This window comes from Chinchilla lanigera, unplaced genomic scaffold (assembly GCF_000276665.1).
Source record: "Chinchilla lanigera isolate Chin_1 unplaced genomic scaffold, ChiLan1.0 scaffold00011, whole genome shotgun sequence".
NCBI classification, from domain to species: domain Eukaryota; kingdom Metazoa; phylum Chordata; class Mammalia; order Rodentia; family Chinchillidae; genus Chinchilla; species Chinchilla lanigera.
Window position 1 is genome coordinate 28,173,121 of NW_004955412.1, and position 27,521 is coordinate 28,200,641.

Sequence of the window (27,521 nt, forward strand, 5' to 3'; positions counted from 1 at the left end):
TCTGGGTTTTGACATTCTCTGTGTTACTTTTTCTCTGTGTGACTATAGCAGGAAAGGAATGACTAAGTTGTGTTGTCAGAGTTCAGTTTTTCTCCTCTACTGCTTGGCAAATAAAGCTAGAACATATATATATGTATATATTTATGAGCAATGAGAAAATACATTGGTTAAGAAAAATGGCATTGTAAGAAGATATGGAGCACTCAATGACCCAATATCAAAAGGAAAGATTTATTTCAAAAATTGAGATATGTCCATGGAGTATATTCAACAAAACTTTAAAGCTTATAAACTTAAAATATTTCTTGGAGTACAAATTAAGACAAATGGCCAAAGTATTAGTGAGTGTAGAGTGAGTCCAGGTAAAAATTTGAAACGGCATACCATGTATATATAAATTTTTTTTTTGGTTGGCTTCCGGGAAAATGTCCACCATACCTTGTATCATCACCAGCCTTGAATTCTCCTTGACTTTCCTTATGATTTCAATGTTAGAAGAAGATGGGGTGAGGTGAGCTGCCCCCACAAAGTGCATGAAACATGTTACCACACCAAACAAAACATGCAGTGGATAAAAGGAAGTCCTATGATAAACATTACATCCATGTAACAAACTAGTGTTTTCTTTCCAAAGCCCTCTCAGAAAATTAAAAGTTGTATTTTCTCACAGACACCAATGTATATTCTCTAAGATTCTCTGGTTTGGAGTCATTCTGATGACCGAACACAGTAGAAAACAAAACAAGCACATAAAATATGGGTTAGTGTTAAGTACATTTAAAAAATAAGTACATTTTTGGTTCAAATGCTTTAAAAACTACTTCCCAAGGATACGATTCAAGAAAAGGCAGATCTTGGAATGGGACTTTTTTTTTTATATGATCTAATTTTTGGGTAAAGAGTAAATCACAGACTCCAAGAAATTTCTACTTCTCTCCAGAGTTCTTGCTTAATTTTGCAGTAGATAGCATTCCATGAAGAAGCTGAATTAATTTTTAAGTCATAACTTCCTAAGGAACCTGCTGTAGGATCATAATTTTATACTGCAGTTCCTGTGGTTTCACCCTCAGAATGTCTGGAAGGGTTTAAACACTTAACTTTTTCTGTAACAGGGTACTTTTGCTTACTTTGTTGAAGCTGAAACTTTTGGTAGACATTACCTAACACAGCAATGATAAGCAGATGGAAGGCCTCTTCACCAACTCATGGGACCAGGATGGTTGGATTGTGAGGAACACCAGGTTTAAATTCATCATCATCATCATCATCATCGTCATCATCATCATCATCATCATCATCATCATCATCATCATCACCTCATTTTCTCTTCTTCTTCTTCCTCTTTCTCTTCCTCTCCTTCTCCTTCCCCTTGCTCCCTCCTCCTCTCCTTCCTCCTTCATCTAAAATATGAGAGAGCTTTCCTCACTCTTTTTGAGAACAGTGGAAACTTAGCAGTGAAGCAGTCAATACTTGAATAAAAGTTGTGTATTTTAGAAAGCAATGAACACATCAGAGAACATATTTTGCACAGATTGTTTTTCCTCAACCATACCCCTTATTTGTTCACTACTAGGTGCCATCATCCTACCCAGGTTATACTTCTTTGCATAGTACCATCATGACCTTCATACATGAACTCTACCTATATTACAGTTACTGAAATGACTAGTTAAACTTGCCTCAGGGTCACTGAGCATGTCCTCTTTGAGGACAGGGAGGAAGGAACTGTGTACAGAGTTTAGCTATCACATGATTGAGAGAAGATATTTGAAAGTTCGTGAGAATTATGAACATGAGCTTTCTTCCTCTTCCTTCTGCTTTGTTGTAGCCTATCTTTATGCTACCTAACATGAAATCCTAGACCAAATTATCCCTGTGGAGAGATAAAAGTTGTCAGTATCTGAGACAAGGAAGGGACTATAATTTAGATATGATATCCAGAAATAAAATAACTCATATAATCATTGGTCTCTTATGGTTTTCTGTACTTATATTCATTTACCATCTTATCACTCAGCATATGAGATAAGATAGGATTGGAAAAGTATACATAAAATTGTTTACAGTCATTATAATTTTATGTTTAAAATTATATTTTATATTTTCTTTAAATTATGAATGTATTACTTAATCCTTGTTGAAAACCCACTAAAAGACAAAAATATTAAAATCAACCGTAACCTCACAATCTATAAATAACTAGTAGTGGTATTTTGAAGTAAAATAGTTTGGAAATTAATATTAGTTTTTGAAATACATATATGCAGAGCACAAATCATTAGATTCATACTATAAAGATACTTTTTTGGTTTTTTTTTTTTGTCTTTTTGAGACAGGGTCTCACTATGCAGTTCAGGCTGGTCTTGAGCTCACTTTGTAGCTCAGGCTGGCCTCGAACTCACAGTGATCCTCCTGCCTCAGCCTCCTGAGTGCTGGGATTACAGGCATGCGCCACTACACCTGGTTAGGTACTTTTCTGTTTTGTGTCTTTTAAGACAATAATTTTGCAACAACATTTTGCCACACTATTCAAACTCATTAATAAAGTAATTTATAAGGGCCAATAGGAACTATTTTTTTCTAGGGCAGTCAAATGTTTCGTTTGGTCCTGGTAATTCTGAGAGGCAGAAGAAATAGCTATTGTTGGAATGAAATAGGGTGGGTCCAAAAAGTGTGTGTAGAACGGGAACAAAGGAACACCTGGGATGAGGGAAAGAAGAAAAAGAAAGTACTAAGGAATTTTATATGTTATGGATCGGTGGCATAACTGTACTGTTGGTGTCTGATGGTTTGTTGAGGGGAACAGTCAATGTTTAAAAGTTATTTTTTTAATATTTTGATGAATTTTGCATGTTTATATCTGGTAATCTGAGCAATTTATGTGATGACAACAATTTGCAGTGTAATATCCATTGGTGAATTCCTACAATCCTGCCTAGTGACACTATGTATTGTCTCTAATGTTCTTTCAAATTATTATTTTCTTATTCCCTTTAATGATTTGATCAATCTTCTATTCTTACATCTGGTAATCTGAGCCACTTTGTTGAAGATAGCAAGGTGTAATATAACAACCACTGTTAACCTCTATCATTTGGTTAGAAACCCTGTACCATTTTTAATGTCCTTGCTTTGTGTTGTTGGTATTTTGCTATTGTTCTTTTTTGGTACTATTTTCTTTAAAATAAATTTTAAAAAAATTCAGTATATAAATGCGTACTCATGCAAGGTCATCCATTGATTCATGTGTTGGGGCCACAGGATCAGGAAGGACATATCTCTTTCTCCCAAGAGATTCTACAACTGGTGGTGACAATCACTTCAGTTTGTGTAGCAGTCTGTGATCTTACTAACCTCATACTCCACTTCCTTGATCATCACAAATGTTAGGAAGTAGAGTTCATGATGTCCAATGGATAGATGAGGCTCATGGAATTTAAGGACTTGTAATTAGCTACTAAGCAACTCGATGGAAGCACCTACTTTTCTGTCCTAATTAAGTTTTCCTCTGTGTACCTTGGCTGCTTCCAAGTCCTGTATCCCTTGCCCTCCAGGAACTCTGTCTTAACAGGCTCTTTATCTTCATTCCTGCTTCACTTGCCTTTCCCTACCTGCTGCATCTGGAAAATAGCATTCTCTGAGGAGGAATGACTTCCTTCTTTTTGCTTTAACTTTTGGCACCACTCACCTCCCCCAGGATGTGGCTCCTTCTGTACCCAGGAGCCTGTGAAAATAGCCTATGAAGTGGCCCAAAGGAACAGAGATCAGATTGCTGTCAGGGGGAATCAGAGTAGAGGTCCAGGAAAGAAGGGCTGGACAATGAGTGGAGAGAAAAAATAAAGTGGAGACCTTGGCAGTCAAATGATGAAAACATTGGGAAAGAGACAGACGGAAGAGACTGATTGGGGGTGGGGTGCGGAGGTAGCTGGAAAAGAGAGATAATGAGAAAGAGGAGGAGGGCTCCTTTCAGCCACCTCAGCATTCTGAGCCACGGGTTATTTTGTTGTTATATTTTAATAGGGTTTGGCTCTTTTTCTTTCTCTCTCATTGCATTAGTGGCACCATTCAGATGAGAAAGAAGAAAAAAAAGGAAAATGGTAATAGTCAATTTAGGGGAGAAAAGAAACCACATTTACGGGAAAAAACTCACCAGGCGCCAGCACAAAGATGCACTCACCTTTCCACAGGGCTCTCTCTCTGCCAGCTGGTGTGGGTCTGACACAGCTCTCCTCCCAGAGCAGGCAGCACCCGGCAGGGAGGACTGTGGAAGGGCAGGGGGAGGTGGGGTTCCGACGCAGAGGAGGAGGGAAGGCAGCCGACGGGATCAGAGAGGCTCCAATACAGTGGTGGAGACTAAGGGCCTTTGGCTCCCCATGCGTCACAGCTGCTATGGGTTAGAGCTGGCAGAAATGGGACAGGGACACAAAATGCCCATGGACTGACCCACAATAGATTTCCTGTCTGAATTGTTGGTTGTGGTCACTGGAGGTCACTGACATTTCCTCTCCCACTTGGTTATTTTATTGTAATCACCTGTTTGTCCCTACTGGTAGAGAATTTTATTGCCCCCTGAATATTTCTTTTTCTTTTTTTTTTTTTTGAGACAGATCTTGATAGGTAGCCTAGGCTGAGATGGAACACACAGTGGTCATTCTGCATCATCTTCCCAAGTGCTGAATTACAGGCATGTGCCATCATAGCTGAGTAATCTGATATCTCTCTCAAGATGTCCCATGCTTGCATGAGACCCTGGGTTCAACCCTCAGCATCATAAAACAAAACAAAAAAACCACAAAAGATTCCCCATATCTAAGAGGGCTACTAGCTTTGTTGGTTATAGTTTGACTCTCCAGAAATAAATAGGTACACAGTAGAGCAGAATTACTAGTTTCATTTTTACGCATTCTAATTTACAAATATATATATTATTAATCCAACTGTTTTAATATATTATCGATGTGTGCATTATGATGGTGATGACAGGTTACATTTCTCAGCTCTTATAAGATCGCAGCAACTCTTCCAAGCAAGTTACAGACATTATTGCATTCATTTGCCATAATTATCCTCTGCAGTGTGCACCATCATTTCAGAAACACATTCATGGAGTCCTGAGAGTGGTGACTTGACTCAGCTACCAACCCAGATAGAAAGCCATCAGGAGAGCTGAGCAAAATAAGTGAAATGACCTAAAATATTTTAAAGGATCACTGTGGCTGCTTTGTGGACCACAGAGGGCAGGAATAGTGACTCAGAGGTCATTTAGCAGGTGAAGAATGAGCCAACGTGGGAACAGTGGAGGCGGTGGAAAGGGGTCACATTCTCAATAATCTGGTGGTAAATAAAACAAAAGCTCTGATAGACTGGCTCTGAGGTGTGAGAAAGAAAGAAGTCATGGATGAAACCCAGGTTTTGGCCTGAGCAAAGAAGGATGAAGTTCTGTTAACTGAAATGGGAATAACAGAGAATAGTGTGTCTTTGACAGGGGAGATAAAGGCATGGGTTTTGGATGTATTAAGTTTGAAATCCTATGGAATATCCAGGCTGTGGAGTTAAGTGTAGACATCGCTGGCTGTTTAAATTTGGGGATCAACCACATGAATATAATACTGAAGGCCATGACATTAGACGTTATTACTAAGCAAAGCATGTAAATAGGAATAGAAGGAGTAAGGCTCGAGTTCTGAGGCACTCGGCACTCAGTGCACACTCTGTGTGCAGATCAGTGAACTTAGAAAGAACCAAAAAAAGATGCAGGAGAACCCGCTAGTGAGGTGAAAGGAAAACCAGTTGAGTTCTTTGGAGTCCTTGTAGCCAATGAGAAAAATATATCAATCAGGATCAGGTCAATAGGATTAACCCTCCCAAATGCTGCCCATAGAGCAAATAAAATGAGAACTAAAAATCGCAAAGTGGCTCGAACAAGGCATTGATCACTGTTCACTTCAACAACAGCAACTTTAATGGAGGTGGACATGGGGGGCAAAAGCTTGATCAGAAAAATGTCTAAGAAGGATGGGAAGAGAAATTGAAGGTAAGACTTCCAGGGAGTTTTGTTGTAAAGAGGCCCACGAAAAAGAATTGATAGGTTAAGGGATACCTGATGTTTTGGATTTACATGAAGTAAAAAGAATTTCCTTTGAGGATCCCTGACCGTGAGGAGGTAATAAGGACTGCTGCTCTCGGTGTTGCTGAGTTTGGCTGGCCACAGGCCCTGTTCATCAATGATTATCCCAAGGAAGAGCAGGATAAGGGCTCAGCTGGGCATGATATAGCTCTCCGAGAAGGAGATAGATAGAGTAAGGAAGAGGAAGGGATTGTTGGTTTGAGAAGAGAATAAACTCAATGAACAGTTAATTATTTTTGTTGATTCATTTTTATTTTTGACACTGTATAACAGAAAAGGACAATAAACTGAGTGTTTTCTACTTCTGTATTCTCACCATAATACTCTCAATACTTTACTTCTTTTTTGTAACCATACCAAGCAATCCAATGAATATCAACAGGATGTCCTATAACTCAATTCAGTCTGGCACTGTTTTCCTTGAATCAGAATCAGATCCCGCAGGTTAAGGGCTCAGTCCACAACACTGCCCTCCACTTCTGATGCCAGTCTAGGCCTCTGACTTTCTGAGTGGATGGCCGTAAATTGGGCATTCTGTTGACCTCTTCTGATTCTACCATCTGGATTAGGTTCTATTATGTGCTGAAATAGGAAAGAACTTTACTTACATTACCAATTTCTTATAAGGGATAGTGCAAAGGATACAGGTGCACAGCACGATTCGTGGGGCAAAGTCTGAGGAAAGGGATATGGAGATTTCATGCATTTGGGGTGTACCACTTTCGAAGTGCCACCCTTGTTCAGCAGTCAGAATAGCTCTTCATGCCGTGGAATCTGCGTTTTCTTAAGGCTGCTGCACTATGTAGGCATTATAGGTTAAATCACTGGCCGGTGCTAAGCAACTCAACCTTTAGCCTCTCTCCCCTCCAGGGCAGTATGGCTGAAAGTTCCAAGGCTCTGACCACAGAGTTGGTTCCTGTGGCAACTACCCCAGATCCAGAAGCTGTCCAGAAGTCCCCAGCTATTAGTTCATCATTAGCACATAAAAAGATACATTATTTCACAAATTGAAAGGTTTTAGGAGGGCTGTGCCAGGAAAAGGGGCAAAGACCAAGATATATGCTTCTTACTATAAATCACAGTGTCACAGACATTAATTATTTTATGGCATCAAATATATGAGGGAAAATAAGCATGATCTTCCTTTTTCAGTTGGATGCTTTGGACTGCCTCCCCAGTGGGAAGCATATGTAGCTGACATATTGTGTTGCCTTTCAGTGCATGCCATTGGCTTCTTATTGGGCCCAAGTGTGACGCCTGTGGGTTTGACTGTGTTACAGGAGCGTATCATAAAGCTACTACTGCAAAATGCTCTCAGGGCCAGCGGCCTTTTGGGATCTAGGTATGAGGACTGTATACCATTCTCTGGGTGAGCTTTACTTTGGGGCCGATGGTGCAGAATGCATTGCCTATTTCATATCTGAGATTCACATGAATTTCACAGAGGTGAGTGTGAACCACAGCTTAAACAAGGACATAAAGGCTACAAGAAAAAGAGAAAGCAGGAAACACAAATTCATTGCAAGGAGCTGCTGTTGGGAGCAGCTGATACTGCATTTGAAAGAGCCATTTATTCCAATTGAGGGTCAATAGGACAATAATACCTTGTAATAATGATGTGCTTTTGTGTGAGACCCTAGGAGACCGCCCCATGCATGATGTCCTGTGGTCCCACATCACCAGGGGAATGAGCCAGGTATAGTTGCTGTATTTTTGCTAAATAAATGAAACTGGGTCAGAGACTGAGCTTGCCTCTCCCAAGAATATTTTGAAACAATCATTCCTCTAGACCTTAGCTTTAGCAGTTCAAAAGAGTAACCATGTAGAGACAGTGCTGTTGAATGACTTTCCACATAATAAAGGATAGAAGTAGTCAGGAGAGCACTCTGCTATGCATGTAAATTTATCCCCATGTAAATAGGTTAACGGGGTAGGAAGTGTCAGAGATGAGGGCAAGCAAAGATTCTTTTGAAAGTGATGTAGAACAAGGATCTCAAAGCAAGAATATACTATAAAAATATATGGCCACAGGATTTTTGGTATTCAGGGGATCTTCGAGATGATCTAGGTTAACTCTGGTTCATGCCCTTCTTATCTCTTTGGAGTCTGTATCTGAAGCCAAATTTTCCCTAATTATGGTCTCCAAGAGCCTACAGGCATTGAGGAGCACAAACTGGTATAGACAGTTGGTCAGATGTGCTCAGCGAAAGAGTGTAGGTAATTAGTCAGGTAGATCCTAGACATCACGCACTTTTTCCCCAGTGGAAAGTAAAGCTCTTCCCTGGTGAGGTTAACTCAGAGCTGTACCAATGGCAAAACTATTTCTTCTGTGATCAGGAGTTCTAAAGCATTAATCTGAATCACTTGAGCATTTCATTAAAATGCAGGTTCTGATTCAGTGGTCCTGGAGTGGACTTTAAGATTCTGTACTTTTCTAAGCACACAGGTGCTCTTGATGCAGCTGGTTTGAGGGGGAAAAGGGAGTGAATTGCTTTGCTCTCCATCAGTGTGTTAACAGGATTTACTCCTCCACTCGTGATTTGGTTGTATATTATCTTCCCTCAAGAAGAATTCATTTACATGAGACTTTTTTTTTTTAGCTGTAAGTGTCCTGTCGGTGAAGCATGAGTATGGACAGTTCTGCTTCTTGAAGAATGACATTGGCTGGGAGGAGTCATAGTCTCTGTTGTGGCTATAGAGCCGTTTACTGGGTGCCACCTATTGACTGCATGACCTTAATGACCTTGAACAGGTCACAACCGCTCTGGGCCCCAGCTCCCTCATGTATGAGGGGATGAATAATTCTTGCTCTATTTACTTTGTAGAGTGGTGGTGGTCATGCTGGATGATGGATATGAAACTACTTTGCAAAGTAAAGATATGTGCTACAAAGAGTAACTTTGCATCCCATTATTTATGCATAGTATCTGAAGTCTAAGTTCTCTCTTGAATAAAAGAGCTCAGTAAATCTGTAATGTGTGATGTGGAGGTTAGGCAGGATGCTTATCACTGTGCTTTAGAATGTGTGCATATTTCCTTAGGCAGGGCTTATTTCTGCTTGGGGAGGTGAAGCATTTTTCCTCCCATCCCCATCTTTGTGGTTCTGACCTCTTCTGGGGTGGTAAAGTCCCAGTACCTCAGCATTCAGATCTAACATTTAGGAGAGGATTATAATTGTGTTAAATCATCATTATTGCACAAACTATCATTTTGGAGTCCCATGAACAGTTAGATTCCTCACACATGTATTTTTTAACAGTATATCAGATATTAAGTATTACTCCCATTTCAGAGATAAAGGTTTACATCACTAGTTCAAGGTTACACAGTAGATCCTCAGTACTGCAGAATTTCCAGTCTTAGTACATCTGAGTTGAAGCCTGCCTTGATTTTTGTGATGACAAGCTGTTATCCTTCTTTCTGCCCTAGGGTTGTCACAGCAAAGTTCTGGCGATGAGCTCTAATGGAAAGCCTGATTTTGATGGCCTTATGGTAAGACAGTGACAGAATGCTTGGTGAAATGTGGGCCATTTGCATGATGTCACAATGGTATGCGCCGTATTTGGAGCTGCTTCCCTCATGATGCAAGACCAGGATTTGGGAATAAGAGAGCAGAGTCCCAGCTTTTATAGAGGGAGAAGTTATCAGTGACAGAAGGATAGTAGTGTGTCTCCTTAGGGAATTGTGCCAGCTGTCACTTACAAAATAAAGGAAAGCCACCATCAGGTAAGGGAGAGGTGACCTCCACTCCTGTACTCAATAGAAAGATATCGCAGAACAACCCAAGAGGAAGAATTTAGGGAAATGCATGTAAATTGTATTCCCCATGGTAGGCCACGGCATCAGTGCTGCTTTGGGTATTTATCTTCCTAACAGTGGCTTCCATCCTTGTCATTGTATCTGTATTTGTTAGTCACATTGCATTTGTCTTCCTCTTGCAAGCTTACTTTGTGGGATGTGTTTTATTCACAATAATTCTCAGAACTGTTATTTCTGTGATTTATTGCCCTTTGGTGTTTATCTTACCTTCCCAGTTTTACCTTTCCTTCAGATGTGGTCTAACATTGTAGAGTTTGACTTTCTATATTTCTATAAGAGGAAATTTATCTTCTTTTCATATTTATTTCAGCATTTGTTTTATTTCCCCAACATGTTTCATTCTCAGAATTTATCTCTCTTATTTTGAAAATCTGTCTCCGAATGAAGACTTTTGCTTTTCCCTACTCAGTCTTTATTGGTTTAATATTTTGTATCTTTCCTGTGTTTTCTGAGCTTTAACTTTCTGAAAGGGCATGCAGAAAAGGCCTAGCTGTTTGCAGCAGGCACAGATGCAGTGCAACCTGCTCAATTTTTTTCTATGCACCTCAATTTTTCAGCCCATACAAATGGGGGATATTAAAAGCCCAAGAGATAAACTGTGATCTCTGCTTTGTCTCAGAATAGCTTTGAGAGTTGGCAAGGATGAATATTTAGTCTGAAGACAGTAGAAGGGACGCTCCTGTGAAGGATATAGCCCGTTTTTCATTTTTCTTATCAGCTGTAGAGGGAGGGCAGGGCTACTTGAGCCATGTTTCTATAATTTTCTTTTTGACAGATCTAGACTGTGGCAGGTTCCTCAGCAGTGACTAGAGTTATAACATCAGCATTTTTAAGGCTTTTAATGAGTTTTCAAATATGTGTGCCAGAATCACCATTTTATCAAGATGATAATACCAATATGGATAGTAACGTGTCAATAGCTACATTTGTAGATTGCTGGGCACATCCACAGGTTTTCCGTCTTTTGATGCTCACAATAATTATGTGAGTTAGGATTGTTACTCTGTTTGCTAGCGGAAACTGACACTTAAGGACATGAAGTCATGGCTAATAAATGGTAGAGGTAGTGTTCATGTTGATTTCTTCAGTGCCCAGTTAGATAGCCTTTCCCATTATCTATCAAGTGGTATTTACATTTATTTTGGTCTGTAATATTGGACTCACTTTGACAAACCACTTCACATTCTTTGAACCTTCTTCAGCAGGCTTCTTCATCTCGCTTCCCTTAGCCTAACTTTTTCTTCCATCTGCCATAGTCACGTCTTCTTCTGACTGCTTTCAAAAATGCCTATGACTGGCAAAGGTGCTGTAATGGGTGGGCTGTGGCTCTTACGACCTGCGAACTCCACGGTTTCCTATCTGTCTTGACACTCTCCACTCTAGACAAATGTTTTATTCTACTCTGATTGTCCAGCAGTCTCTCTCTGACAGTTGACTATAGAAGTTTCCAGAAGGAAGATGATTATTAAAGCATTCCAGTCTAACAGCGGACTCCTAGGCTCACAGTGATCATAAAGTTCAGCTTGACTTTATGGTGATGCTGACACCCAGACTTGGCCTCTCTTTTTCTCTCTGCCTTTAAGGTTTCTCTGGGCTAGGACCTGAGCATTCACAGGGACTGGGGCTCTGTTAGAGACCCTGCTGATGTTTAATAAACATCAAACTGCTGCCCTGATGTTCCCGAGCAATTGGAGGAGCCTACATGCTGCGATCAGAGAGCACCACTGTGGGTACACTGTTACCTCTTGACCTTGTTCTGGGGATGGCTGTTAGTGAGTTCCATGATCATGCCAACTAGGGCACTGATGTTCAAAGTCTTAACACAAAATCCCCTGTCATTGCAGAGGGAAACTTAGTTGTGAATATCTCAGGGATGCTTCTGTTTTCCTAGTCACATACTATATCATGCTCACAGGCTGCCTGATACTCTGATGTTGAAATTCCCCCCATGGTTCATCCCACTCTGCACTGACCCCACAGTCCTGCCTTGCTGATGGGCCTTCAGAGTAATTTGCAAACGAGCCACTGTGTGACCTTCTCTCCCCCTCTTTTCTACTCTACTCTCCGTTATGCCCCGCTCTGTTCCCTGGACATCATCACTCCTGTTTTCCATGAGAAGGGGGAGAAGTAGAAAGAAATATATTCCAAACAAATAAAAACATATCCACATTTAATACACTTTCGCTCACACCTACAAAGACTTTCTTCCTCACATTCATCTTCCAAAGATATTGTTTTGCTCTCATTCTAGGAGTTGGTGCCATACATTCCTCCTTATATCATCTGTCATCTTCATCTCCTCTCTATCCATCTCTAAATCTAATTCAGATTTTTTCCCTTGGTTCAGAGAATGCTCCATAGAAATACTTGTCTGAGCATTTGTCTCTAGGACAAAATGCTTCTAATCTTCAAGTCACTCTTTTGTTCACTCTTTCCTCCCGTTTTTTCCTTCCATCTCTCTTATATACTTAGAATTTCCTTTGCCTTATGTATCAAAGTGGATAATGAATGTAAAATGTTTTGGAAACTGCTGAGCATTGCTTCAATACACAGAATTATATACCCAATCCCTTAATATATCCAGGATGCTTTGATTTGATAGCACTTACTCCTTTTAATAGCAAAATTGCAAATATTGTTCAAGAAAGACTCTTACTCACCTAGAAGAGGTCAGTAGTTATCCAGTTAGGTTGCATTAATAGTAATTGCATTATTCATAAGGTTTGCTGTCTTGTTCCATTAAACTGTTAGCTTGACTTCTTTGATTTTCCCAGGTAACGGTTTGTCTGGATTCACACCTTTCCTGATATGACTTTGTTACTCTTCCCACCAAGGAATAAAGTCTGCTTTCCCAACCTTTAAATCTGAATTGAGCTTTGTGAATATGGTAGTGATGGTGGGGTCAATTCTGAGTCTCAGCCTCAGGAGGTCTTCCACTCTGTCTTTTGTTTTTGTTTTCCTTCAGCATGAGACATCCTTGTACTACCCTGGGAACAAGCCTGAGATAGCTTCTTAGAGCATGAGGGGCCTGCCATATGCCTCTGACCTCCAGACTTGTGAGAAGCCCAATGCAGATGAACAAAACCACAAGTTTGGGTGCATGGTGGTGGGGAGGTGTGCTCCACTGAGACCCACGGGGCTGCCCACCCAACACAGGATATTAGTCAGGATCTATAGCGAAACACAACAAACATAGGAGCAGCACATATATTATACATCCATACGTGTGCATTCACAGAGATCTTAAGGATTTGGCTCACCCAGTTGCAGAAGCTTGCAGGTATAAAATTTGCAAGTATGGAATGAAAGGTTTCTGTATTGTAGTACTGAGAAGTCTTTGTTCTTCAGAAACCCTCTGTCTTTGCTATTAGGGCTTTCAATTAATTGGATGAATTATAGGGGATCATCTGCTTTCCTTGAAGTGTACTGATTGTAAATGTTAACCACATCTACAAAAAAACCTTTCAATGTAACATCTAGACTGCAGTTTGACTAAGCAACTGGATATCACAGCCCTACCAAATTGATGAGTAAAATTAACTGTCACCCCATGTGCTGTGAACAATGATAAAAGTTTAGGTCCCTGAATTTGTGGTATAGCATTATTGTGACATAACATAAAAGGTTTACTAAACCAAAACACTTACTTTCATGAGCTACTTTGATTTTTACTAAAAGGCTGATCCTTGCTGACATGGTGGAGCTTAGAATCCAAGGCATGCTCCCAAAATCAGTTTTATTTTCTAAAACTCAGGCATGAGAAAAATGAGGCAGAGTGTTGGCCAATATTTCCTTATTGTACTTTCTAGCAGAAAACCCTGGCATACAGAAGACTGTCACCAAGAACTCCTAGCCCAGTAAAAGATGCACAAGCTTCTGTTCAGGGATTGTCCCATGTCCTTTCTCTTTCCTTTTCTGAGCATGACAGTGTAACAGTATTCACCCTTGTCTCTTTTTGATTGCAGCCTCTGCTCCTTCCATTTTACTCCCACTCTCCTTTCTCTTCCACCACAACTTACTTCTGAGAAAGGCTGACTTACTTACTCTTTACTACAAAACTGCTTTGTTCCTATTTCAAGGAATATTTACCTTTTAAATGTAATCTCTAATTATGGATGGGAAAACTTTCTTCTTTACAAAGAAATCTCAGACAGATGTGAGGGTGATCTTTTTATGCAGGTGGAGGAAAGAAGGCTCCTGTGAACCTCTGGAATCTCCCTGTTCTATAGATAAGTCTGGAAGGCAACTGTCTTGCAGCATCCAAAGGCTAAATCTATGTGCATTGTTTTCCTCCTACCTGCTGTTCATCATCTGAAGACTGTCCCTTCCTTTGGGTTGCTGGGTTGAGTTTCTATGGGACTGCTCAAAAGTCTAGTTCTTCATTAACTTTATCAAAACTTTTCCCCAAGCAGAATAAATAATTTCTTCTGCACCACGTGGGAGAGCTTTATACTTCCATTTAGCTCCATTATTCTGGCTTCAGCTGTAGTTTGCATTGTGCCTGACCTTCCATTGGACCGTGAGTAACTTTTATGTAAAAATCCTTACCTTTCTTCTCCTTTTTTTCTTTCCTATTTGCACATTTGGGAAATTTTACTGGATTCTGGTGCTGGGCTAGACCTCAGGTGAAAAGGTATAATAGAGTCCTGATTTTAAGGAGCTCAGCCATGTGCAGGGAGAGTTTTGTGCACAGAAGATTATAATGCAAATTATGAGGCTGTGGTAGATGCTGATTTGAGTTTCACCATTTATTATACGAAGTGTTTCCTTTCTGTATTTGGGTTCACTGTAGGAAAGAAAGCATTCACCATTTTAAAGGTTTCATTTTTCTTCACTTTTTTATCCAACCTAATAAATCTTAGTTAAACAAGCATTTTTCCTTTATGAATATCTGGAGTGGAGGACAATATTTTTTCTGCAGTGTGTTTTGCCTCTCTTATGGAATTGCTGTGATACTTTGCCCAAGGTGATGATGCCTTTAAATACTCCTGGCCACAGGGCTGGTCATGTGATTCAATCCAAACCAATAAAAATCTTTCTCTGAGGCCTTTTGAAAGGAATCCAAGAAAAGAAATGATTTCAATCTGGCAGTGAAGATTAGAAGATATGAGTTCTGGAAGTGCCAGTTGCCATGGATCCGGCCTCATGAAGAAATCTTGCATGAAAAATTGAAGGTGACATTCATAAAGAAACATCATGATGAGAACAAGAGCCCACTCAGCATCTGGTTTTTGGCATGTTGTATCTGTATTCTTATAATGAGCTAATAACTTTCTCATACTGCCTACCCTCACTTCAATTGAATTCCTTGGGAAATAAAAGAATTTGACTCATATGAGTTCTGACTCATCTGTTTGACGCCCCCCTTTGCCAGCTCTCACCTTCTCAGAGCCCAGTGCACGCTTTGAGTGTCAGAGGACTTGACGCATCTTCAGAAATATCAAATACTTGGTAGAGATGAATAATCTTATGTTCTTTTTCTGTAGACATTAATTATATCAGGGCTTGGATTTACAAGAATATTATGGGTCTGTGGTCCAGCATCATTATTTGGCTCTTAACAGTTTTTGTAATATTGGTATATGAGCAGGAGAATCCTTGGATTTGATTTGTGGATATTGAGGGTGTAGGGCTTTGCAACTTACAGACAAGTTTCTGAGAGCAGAGAGGCAGACACATCAGTATGTTTAAATACCTAGCCACAGAGAAGAGAGGGTATAAGAGATCCTCAGGTAACTTTGAGGAAAGTGGGAAAGGGTGTGGAACTTAAAAAAAAAAAACTAATAAAATATATTTAAACAATTATATAGCAGCAATGGAAATCAATTCATGTAGTTTAACCACTATCCCTTCTCCAAAAACATACTTTCTAATAACTTAGGTATCCTAAATTGAACATTAGATTAGATACATTCTGAATTTATGATGGCATAAAAGCAATTTGATTATTATTGTCTCCAACTGCATAAAATTATTAAATTCTTATTGTTTGGTTAGTTTAATTTCAGTTGTGGTCATATATAAGAAATATAAGGCACGTTTTTTTCTGCTATATTTCATCTAATAGCATTAGAAAGATCTCACGTGCACTAAAGAAAGATAAAAGAATTTGCAAGACAAGTTGAACTAAGTGGCAAAGAGATTTTATCTGTAAAAGCATTGAAAAAGTGATGCCGTGGCTAAAGGGGGTCAAACTTGAAGAGAAGACCTGTGCTAGCCAGAATACAAGGGAAACACTGGGTGAAGTAGGAATCCAAAAGGATATTTAAAAAATATTCTCTCAGGAGCAAAACTGAAAACACACCTAAAGAAGGAAGTATTTTTTTTTTTTAATTCACAAGAAAAACTTACTAGGAGTAAAGAAAAAACATTAGGAAAGAAGGTTAACAATGAATTCTTTCCTTTCCTATACTGAGCCCCACAACTCAGAAATGAAAATCTTTGTTATAATAAATGCTAAAACTCAAAGCAATGTCTACCACAGCCTTGCCATATTGCATTAAAAGACTCTCTTCCTACATGGTTGAGATCTGAAACTCAAGACTCTTATATCTTTTCACCTGAAGCCCAGTCCTGCATCAGAATCAAGTAGATTTTCCCCAAATGTATAAGTAGAGAATAAAAAGGAGAAGTGAAAGATCTTGATATAAAAGTTACTTACCATTCAGTGGAAGTTCATGCACAATGCAGACAATTACAGTTGAAGACAAAATAATCAGAGATAAATGGAATTATAAAACTTTCCTGTATTGTTGAGGAGAAGGCGGGGGGATAATTAGGTAAATCTTATAAGAAACCAGACTTCCGTGCATTCCCATAGAAACTGAACTTGGCACCCCAAAGGAAGCGAAGGTGTTCAGATGATAAAAAGCAGATGGGGAGAGAACACTGCACCTGGCCCCAGGTTTCCAAAGGTCAGTTGATTTTTTGGGATGAAATAAACAAAACTGACAAATTCTTAGCTAGACTAAGAATAAAAAGGACAAACAAAACCAGAAATGAAAGAAATGGCATTGGAACAGATGCCTCAGAAATAGAAAGGATCGTAAAGGGCTTATTATGAACAATTATACACCAACAAATTGGCTAACTAGAGGAAACTGATGAATTCCTAGAAATATACAACTGGCTGAGAATGAATCAAGAAGAAACAGAAATAGGCCAATAACAAATCAAGAGATTGAAACAGAGATCTAAATCTCCCAATGAAGAAAGGGCCTTGAGCAGATGGCTACATCGCTAAATTCTACCAAAAATTTAAAGAGTAATAAATACAAATTCTTCTTAAATTCTTCCCAAAATAGTACTGGACTATATTTAAAACAGTTTGATGGGGTCAGCATCATCCAGATACCAAAGCTGGACAAAAACAACTCAAGAGAAAAGTACAGGCCAATAGGGATGTGACAGCACAGTAGCATACTAGTAAGCCAAATTCAGCAACACATCAAAATTATACACTGTGATCAAGTGGGATATATCCCTGGGATGCAATCTTGGTTTAATATTTGCAAATCAGTTAATGTGATACACCACATTAATAGAATAAATGAAGAAAGCTATACAATCATGAATAGACGCAGAAAAAAGCATTTGACAAAGTTTAGCTGTTCATGATAAAGACTTAACAACACTAGTATAGAAAGAAATTCTGTCAGTTTAATAAAGGCCATTTATGAAAATCCCAGAGAAAACATCATAATTAATGGGGAAATACTAACATGCTTTTCTCTAAGACCTACTACAAGGCAAAGATGTCCACTTTCACACTTCTGTGTTGTACTGTCTATACTAACCCAAGACCCTGATGAGCACCCCCTCCCCTCAAAAGAACCTCTATCAGATCTAGTAAGAAGTCTCATCAAAGTTGTAGGACAGATAATAAACTTGCAAATATCAGTTAATTTTTTTATAATAGTAACAGTCTATTATAAAAGGAGATCAGGAAAACAATTCCATTGTAATAGCATGAAAAATGTTATTTATTTATTTATTTATGTGGTCTCAGTGCTACATTTCTAGCCTTTTTCTATTTTTTTATCTCATATAAGGTCTTGTTAAGTTGTTAAATTGTCCAGGCTGGTCTTGAATTTGCAGTTCACCTGCCTCAGTTTCCCAGAGTGCTGGGATTATAGTTGTGTTTCCCCCCAAGCTATGCACTTAGAAATAAATTTAACCAAAAAGGTGAAAGATCTCTATACTGTAAACTATAAAATATTGGCAGAAGAAATTGATAAATAAACCACTAAATGGAAAGCAATCAATGTACATAGATTGGGATAATTCCTACTGTTCACATGGCTATTTTACTCAATACAGTATGCCATTGAAATGCAATTTGTACAAAACATTTTAATGTCATTTTTTTACAGAAATAGAAAAAAATTGTAGAATTCACCTGGAGCCACAAAAGAGCCCAAATAGCCAAGGCAATCTTGAGCAAGTGGATGAACCTGGAGGCATAACACTCTCTGATTTCAAATGATATTACAAAGAAAGATATAAATAGTCAAACTGGCATTATATGAACCACTGGAACAGAACACAGAACCTAAAAGTAAATCCAAGCCTAGCTGGCCAGCTGTTTTTGACAAGATTAACAAAAATTTTCAATGGGGAAAGGATTGCCTCTTCAGCAAATGGTGTTTGGAAAGATGAATATCTAAGCACAGAAGAATAAAATTTGGCCCTTATGAAGAAAAATGAACTAAAAATAGGTCAAAAATCCAAAACCATAAAACTTTTAAAAAAATGTACGGAAAAAACTCCTTGTCTTTAACAATTATTTTTTGGACATGACACTAAACACTCAGTTAATAAAAGCAGATAAAACAAGAAAAACCAAAAACAAATTGACTACATGCAATTACAAAACTTCTGCATTAGCAATGGAGATGGAAAGGCGATATGTAGATTTGGAGATAACACTTGTGACCCATATATCTGATAAGGGGTTAATATCCAAAATATATAATGAATTCACACCAGGCCAAGCAAGCAATCAAGCAAACAAAACACTGAATGCCACAATTTTAAAAATAGGCAAAGGACCTGAATAGATATAGGAAAAATATTAATGGTGTTATGTCTATGAAAAGAGCTCAAAATTACTGATCATCAGGGAAATGTGAATAAAGATTACAGTGAGATATTGTTTCACACCTGTTCAGATCACTATTATTAAAAAATGAGAGATAATAAGTGTTGGCTAGGGTATAGACAAATGGGAGCCCTTATATCCTGCTGATGGTAATGTACCTTGGTATAACTATGAAGGAAAACAATGGCATTTCCTCAAAAGACTAAAACTAGAGTTACCATATGACCTAACAATCTTCCTCTGGGATTTATAACCCAAGGAAATGAAATCGGTACTTTGCTAAGGTGTCTGCACTCTCATACTTATTGCAGTACTATTTACAATGTCCAAAGGATGAAAAAAAAAAAAAAACAAACCACGTATCTGTTGATGGATAAAGAAACCACGGAACATATGTACCATGGGATATTGTTTACCTTAGAAAAGGAGATTCCATAATTTTCAATGATATAGATAAACCAGGAGGATATTGTGCTAAGTAAAATAAGGCAGACACAGAAAAAAAATCTGCATGATCTCACTTCTATGTGGAATCTAAAAATGTCATATACTTAGAAGCAGAAAGTAGCTGGAGGTTACCAAGGATTAAGGGTAGGAGGCAGGAGAAATGAGGGATTGTTGGTTCTTGGGTACAAACTTTCAACTATGAGATAAATAAGTTCTGCAAGTCTAACATACATCATGGTGACCATAGTAAGTAGTAATGTATCTTTGAAATTTGCTGTAAGCATAGAGTGTAACTATTCCTACCACATTACAAAAAGTTTCTTATGTCTAATGGCCTGAGCAACTCCATTGAAGATAACAGTAGGTAATATAGCAACCACTGTAAATTTCTATCATTTTGTCTTGAGGTCCTGTATCATTTTTGTTGTTTTTTGTGTTGTTTTGATTTTGTCTCCATTGTTGTTTTGTCAGTTTTTTAATTTTTAAAATAAAAAAAATAATGAAATGAGATGTCTTGGTGACTTTTCTCTCATTGCTGAGACAAAATACTCAACACCTAAAATGAAGGAAGGAAAAGTTTATTTAGCTTACAGGTTATGGAGGTTTCGGTCTGTACTCGGCTGGCTCCAAGGCAGAGTGGCACATGGCAGAGGGCAACAGTTCATTGCAGCAGAATATAGCAAAAGCAACAAGAGCAAAAGGGAGGAGCAGCGGTAAGCAGTCTCTTTTCCTCCCTTACACTGTATGCAAACTACCCACCTCAGGGTGGGTGTAGCACTCACATCCATAATCCCAACATTGGACCATGAATCAATTTTAAACTCTAGAAGCCTGCCCTGTGACTGCATGAGGATTTGACGGGACATGTGGGCACAAAGCAGAACGTGAGATGATGGATTTGTTAATTAAATTGATTGTGGTAATCATTTCACAATGTGTGTGTGTGTGTGTGTGTGTGTATATATATATTTATATATATATATATCAAAACATGCTGTGCACCTGAGTATGTACAATTTCTATTTGTCAGTTATAGCTCAGTAAAGCTCAATTATATCTCAATAGTGAAGAAAAGAATACAAAGGAAACGGCTCTTACATCTGGGTTTAAAATGTGGAATAAAGCTCTATATATTACATTTGGTGACTAATGAAAGGAATTTGCCAGGGAAAAGTGCAGTATGTTGGTAACAAGTTATTAAAAATTGCTTTAGTAAGGTTGGTTTGGGATATCTTATAAAGTCTCTTGAATGCTAGATTGAGTCATTAGGGTCTTATCAAATGTGACAGTGGCTTCTGCTTTACATAGTAACTGTATAGGTCTAAGGGGGTGAGTGCAATTGGACAAGATCCTCACTCTTGCGATGTACAGGTTCACAGTAGATACAAAAGAAAGCAATGAAACAAACAGTATAACTACCAATGCATAATTTAAATCATGGTGTTTTTATTTGTGTACAAATTCATGAGTAATTCTTACATGCTGGGCCTGGTGTGATAGGGTAAACATCCTCAGCTAGAGCTCTTGGCTTAACTGGCACTGCAGGCACCAGAGGCCACACACAAGTTTCAGACCAGGAAGACACAGACAATCATCTTAGTCTACTCAGGCTACTATGATAAAGTGCCATAGACTGCTGTGTCAGTCAGGGTTTTACTAGAAAAACAGATATAACACAAGATATACAAATACATAAGAAGTTACAAGATTGACTCACAATGATCAGCCACAGAGTTGGATAAGCAAGTGTGCAGAAGGTCCAGTCCAAGGTCTGGAATTCACTGCAATGTACCATGCAAGTCCATATCCAGAGGCCAATGGGTCTGTGACAGAAGGCTGATGAATCTACACTGGAAGGCTGAAGGATCCAAGGCAGAAGCTGAAGAGTCTATGCTAGAAATCAAGAAAAGATATCCAAGCTGAAGGCAAAGACTGGAACTCCTCCAAAGAATGGGAACCCTCTGTCCTTCCTCGTTTCCCTTTTATACCATCCAGGTGATGAGCCACCCTAGAGTGGGTCCTCTATACCCTAGGGTATAGAATTGCTGAGCTAAACTTCTCAAATTGATGGGATCAATCAGCCATGACAATCCACCCCTTATCAACTTGGCAACCAGGTACATTTTTTTAAACCAGTCTCCAGATACAAAGACATGCATATAATTGCACCTGACATGTTATAACTACCCTGTGTACAATGTAAATGCACTAATTCTCTCACCAGAATAGAAGGTAAGTTTTCTTTGGTTGATGCTTACACTTATCATTTCATAACTTCAACATTATGACACAGGTTTAATAATCCTTAAGAACTAGTATTAAGTCTATCAACATTATATTATATTAGAACCATATTAGGAGAGAAATAGTACAGTTATAATCCTCTTTTGTGTAGCTGATGATGGGGTCATAGCTGGTATTTAGAAGTACCTTCTTCCACTACCCATTCTGTATTCCCTTGACCTTTAGCAAGCACCTTAGCAGGTCTTGGTTCTTTCCTTGGTGGAATAATCTATACCTTCATTCCTGAAGGCTCTGGAACATTTGTCATTCTTCCTGTTGTCATAGTTTCCCATTGATTGTAAAACAGGTCATGGTAACACGAAGAGGCACCCTAAGGGATCTCCAGCACTCCATGTGTATTCTTCCTTTCCTTCATTGTGGAGTAATGGTCCAGTTTTCCCTAGATAGTCTGGGTCAATCACCCTTGACAACACTGTGACTTCCTTTTTAGCTTGTTTTCTCAGAGGCTTGAGGAGATCAAATGACCAGGGGGAAGTCATAGCATCTAGTTCAATGGTATCCTACTGTGCTTTCTTGTATAAGCCTTCCCCTCTCTGGAACTAAGACTTCTAAGCCAGCAGAACATAAGATTTTGGGGACAGGAAGCAAAAATTTTCTAGTGGATCACTAAGAGTAATGGTGAGTGGTACCATTCCTACTTCCACCCCTTGATTCCCGGACCCATAAATTCTGGCTATGGGAGACACAGCGCCATACAGTGGATGCTGATTCAAAGCATAGACAGCCTTTTGAAGTACCTTACTGCAGCCCTGCAAGCTATTGCCACCTAGCTGGCACTGTAGCTGTGTCTTCAAAAGACCATTCCACCTTTCTATAAATTCAGCAGCTTCTGGATGGTGAGGAACATGGTAAGACCAGTGAATTCCATGAGCATGAGTCCATTGCCTCACTTCTTTGGCTGTACAATGTTTTCTTTGGTCAGAGGCAGTGCTATGTGGAATTCCATGATGGTGGATAAGGCATTCTGCGAGTCCATGGATGGTAGCTTTAGCAGAAGCATTACATTCAGTGAAGGCAAATCCATACCCAGAATACATGTCTTTGCCAGTGAGGACAAAGTGCAGTGGTCCAATATAATCAACCTGCCATCAGGTCACAAGTTGATCACCTTTGAGAATGGTGTCATATTGGAGATTCAGTGTTGGTCTCTGCTGCTGGCATATTGGGCATTGAGGAGTGGCTGTAGCCAGATCAGCCTTGGTGACTGGGAGTCCATGTTGAAGGAGGTTGGCCACGATTGACAGAACACGTCATCTTAGCCATTTGATTGTTAAAGTCTTCTTCTGCTGATGTCACCTTTTGGTGAGCATTTATATGGGAAATAAAAATTTTTACATACTTTGCCCACTTGGAGAGTTCTATCCACATACCTCTTCCCCAAATATCTTTGTCACCGATTTCCCAATTATGTTCCTTCCAAGTTCCTGACCATCCGGCTAAACTGTTGGCCATGGCCCATGAATACAATCACACATCTGGCCATTTTTCCTTCCAGGCAAAATGCACTACCAAGTGCACTGTCCAAAGTTCTGCCTACTGTCCTTTAGGGATATCCCAGAAAGGGGTGGTAATGCTGCAGTTGCCCACTTGTGGGTGGTCCCTGCATAGTGTGCAGAGCCATCTGTAAACCAGGCCCTAGCCTTCTCTTCCTCTGAGAGCTGGTCATATGGCACACCCCACAAGGCCATAGCTGCATGCTGGGAAACAGAAGGCAATATAGCAGACATAGGAGCTATAGGTATCTAGGCAACTTCCTCATGTAATTTACTTGCACCCTCTGGACCTGTCCTGGCTTCATGATGAATATACCACTTCCATTTAATGATAGACTATTATTGTACATGTCCAACCTTATGACTTGGTGGATCAGATAATACCCAGGTCATGATAGGCAACTCAGTCACATGATGACCTGGTGTTGCATACTCAAGCGTTCAGTTTCCAGTAAGGCCCAGTAGCAGGCCAAAAGCTGTTTTTCAAAGGGAGAGTAGTTATCTGCAGATGATGGCAGAGCCTTGCTCCAAAATCCTAAGGGCCTCTGCTGCAGTTCACCTACGTGGGCCTTCTAGACACTCCAAACAGCATCTCTATCTACCACTGACATTTCAAGTACCATTGAATCTGCTATAGTCCCAGTGGCACAGCAGCCTGAGCAGCAGCCTGTTGTAGAGCCTTTTGCTGTTCTTGGCCCTACTCAAAATTAGCTTTCTGAGTTACTTGGTATATGGGCTGGAGTAAGACACCTAAGTGAGGAATATGTTACCTCCAAATTCTGAATAGGTCCACTAGACCTTGTGCTTCCTTTTTGGTCCTAAGGGAAGCCAGATACAACAACTTATCTTGTACCTTAGAAGGGATATCTCAACGTGCTCCACACCACTGGACTCCTAGAAATTTCACTGGGGTAGAAGGACCTTGAAATTCTGTTGGATTTATTTCCCATCCTCTGGCTCTCAAATGCCTTACTGACAAATCCCAAGTGGTTGCTACCTCCTGCTCACTAGGCTTAGTCAGCATGACACCCTCAGTGTAATGGGTCAATGTAATATATTTATGGAGAGAAAGGTGATCAAGATCCCTATGAACTAAGCTGTGACACAGGGCTGGGAAGTCAATATACCCCTGAAGTAAGACAGTGAAAGTATATGGCTGGCCTTGTCAGCTGAAAGCAAATTGTTTCTGATGGTCCTTATGGATATGTATGGAGAAGAACGAATTTGCCAAATCAATAGCTGCATGCCAACCAGCAGGAGATGTATTAATCTGCTCAAGCAAGGAAACCACAACTGGTACCACAGCTGCAACTGGAGCCATCACTTGATTCAGTTTATGGTAATCTACTGTCATTCTCCAAGACACATCTGTCTTCTGCACAGGCCAAATGGGAGAATTAAATGGAGATGTGGTGGGGACCACAACCCCTGCATCCTTCAAGTCCTTGATGGTGGCACTAATCTCTAGAATACCTCCAAGAATGTGATACTGCTTTTGGTTTACTAATTTACAAGGCAGGGGCAACTCTAATGGCTTCAATTTGACCTTACCAACCATAATAAGCTCTCAAACAATAGGTTAGAGAACCAATGTGAGGATTCTGCCAAGTACTAACTACATCTATCCCAATTATACATTCTGGAGCAGGGGAAATTACTGGATGGATTTGAGGACCTATTGGACCCACTGTGAGTCAGACCTTTGCTAAAACTCCATTGATCACCTGACCTCAGGGGGCCCCTTCTCTTACTGGAGGACCACAATGACATTTTGGATCCCTTGGAATCAGTGTTACTTCAGAAGCAGTGTCCAGTAGTCCTTGAAATGTCTGATCATTTCCCTTTTGCCAGTCTACAGTCACTCAGACAAAGGGCCTTAGGTGCATTTAGGGAAGGATGGAAGAAAGATTGACTGTATAAATGTTTGGTGCATCAGGATCCTTCCCCAAGGGGATATGACCTCCCCTTCATTCAAGGGTTTCTGGGTCTGTAAACTGGCTCAAATCTGGGAACTGGTTAAGGGGCCATGATTCCCTGTTACCATGATTTGAAGTAGGTTTCTATTTTTTTGCACTTAAATGTTTTGATCATATAAATCTAGTAAAATTTTTGTAGGCTTCTTATCTATTTCACTTTTGGGAACACCATGGCTAATCAGTCAACACCATAGGTCAGCAAATGTCAGATTATGCTGGTCATTGTTCTGCTTCTGCTGTCCATTACTGCAAGTGCATGGACCCTGATTTTGGTAGTTAAGTGCTTCCACTTGACCTCTGCCACTCTGAGATCCAATCAAGCCTATTGCCCCTAAATTTCCTAATTGAGTAACCGCAGTCCCCACTGTAAGTTCTGGCATACAGAGAAGAACAATGACAGGGCTCTTCAGGGGTGCTGGTACTCCCCTCACAAACCTGTTTCTCAAGGTGTTAGGGGAAGGTGTATTTTCTGGATCATCCCAATGTGGAGGATTAAGTTTAACATAACAGATCCACTCAAGCATTCCTATTTCCCTAAGCCTCTGAATCCCTTCATCATAGTAAACCATGGAATATCAGGCATCTCTAACTCATTCACAGTGGGCCATCTTTTGAGCCACACTTCTGACAACCAACCAAATAAACTATTAAAACCTTTCTTTACTCCGTGAGCTGCAACATTAAATTCAGAATCCCTGCTTAATGGGCCCACATCAACAAACTCAGTCTGATTCAGGTGTATGATTTTGCCACCATAATATACAATATTCACTGGGCCTCTGCTTATAAGAGTTAGAAAACTCAAGAAGTTCTTTGGGAAGATAGTGGACCTCCTCATGGGTCACACTATGTACCTCACCCTTAGGATCCTTCTGTGATTTGAGCCTGGTTATGGATCTAGAGGCAAAATGTGTGGTAAGGATGGGTCCTGAGGAGTGTCAGCATTATTTTGCTTGGTCAGCACAGCATTAGTTTCCCCAGTCATACTAGGAGAGGCCAACACTGCAGGGGGTGGAGGCAGCAATGCCTCTGCCACAGTGGGTGGGGAAATCTCTTCCTCTGGCAAAATAATCTCATTAGCATCTATAAACTCAATATCCTCAGCTTCCTCAGGATCCTCCCACATGTCTCCATTCCAGTGTGCAGGATCCCATTCTTTTCCAATCAGTGCCCTCACTTTTGCTTCAGGTACCCTATGAGGCTGAGTGTTAAATTTACATTGTAGTTCAGCCAATTGAATTATAAGGGACAGCATTTGGGTTTCTGTATCCTCAGCCTTGTGGCTAAAACAGAGATTTTCTTTCAGGACACACTTAGAAATTGTTAAATTTCTTATCTGTGCCTGGAGATGGGAATTTGAATCTTCGAGCTCCTTATTTTCCTTTATTAATTTGTCCTCACAGCCAGAAGACTTTAGACTTCTGTGGATGTTTTGAGCTCACTATTATCCTTTGCTAGTTTGTCGAGGGAGGCTAAGACCAACCAGCCAGCATCATTATATTTCCCACTCTGCCAAAGAAATTCAAAATTTCCATGCACACTGTCACTAACTCCTTGACATCTCACAAGTGGTGAGTTAGGTTAATCAAATGGATCTATGTGGCATATTAGTTTAAACAATTCACACCAAGAATTATCAGTAAACCCTACAGAATTAGAAGAAACCATGGTGTCTTTAGGTCTCATCAAATTGTACAGCCAACTCCAGGAACACTGAAAGCCATTAAAGAATGTCATTATTATAATTCTGTTTCTCTAGAGCCACTCCTAGTTCCAAAATCTGTATCAGTCAGAGTTTAGTAGAGAGACAGATACAATACAAGATATACGAATATATAAGAAATTACAAGATTGGTTTACAATGATCAGCTACAGAGTTGGATGAAGAAGCGTGCAGAGGGTGTCTGCACACTGGAGACTGAAGGTTTCAGTCCAAGGTCTGGAGTTCACTGCAGTGTCTGTGCAAGTCTGTATCAGGAAGCTGATGAGTCTGTGATAAAAAGCTGACTAGTCTATGCTGGAAGGCTGAAGGATCCAAGGTGGAAGTTGAAAAGTCTGAACTAGAAGTCAGGAGACAACATCCAAGCTGAAGGTGAGGACTGGAGCTCCTCTGAAGATTGGAAGCCCATCTGTCCTTCCTCGTTTCCCTTTTATACCATCCAGGTGATGAGCCACCCTAGGGTGGGCCTTGAAAACCCTAGGGTGTAAAATTGCTGAGCTGGTTTAGTTAAGTTTCCAGACTTCTCAAGTTGACA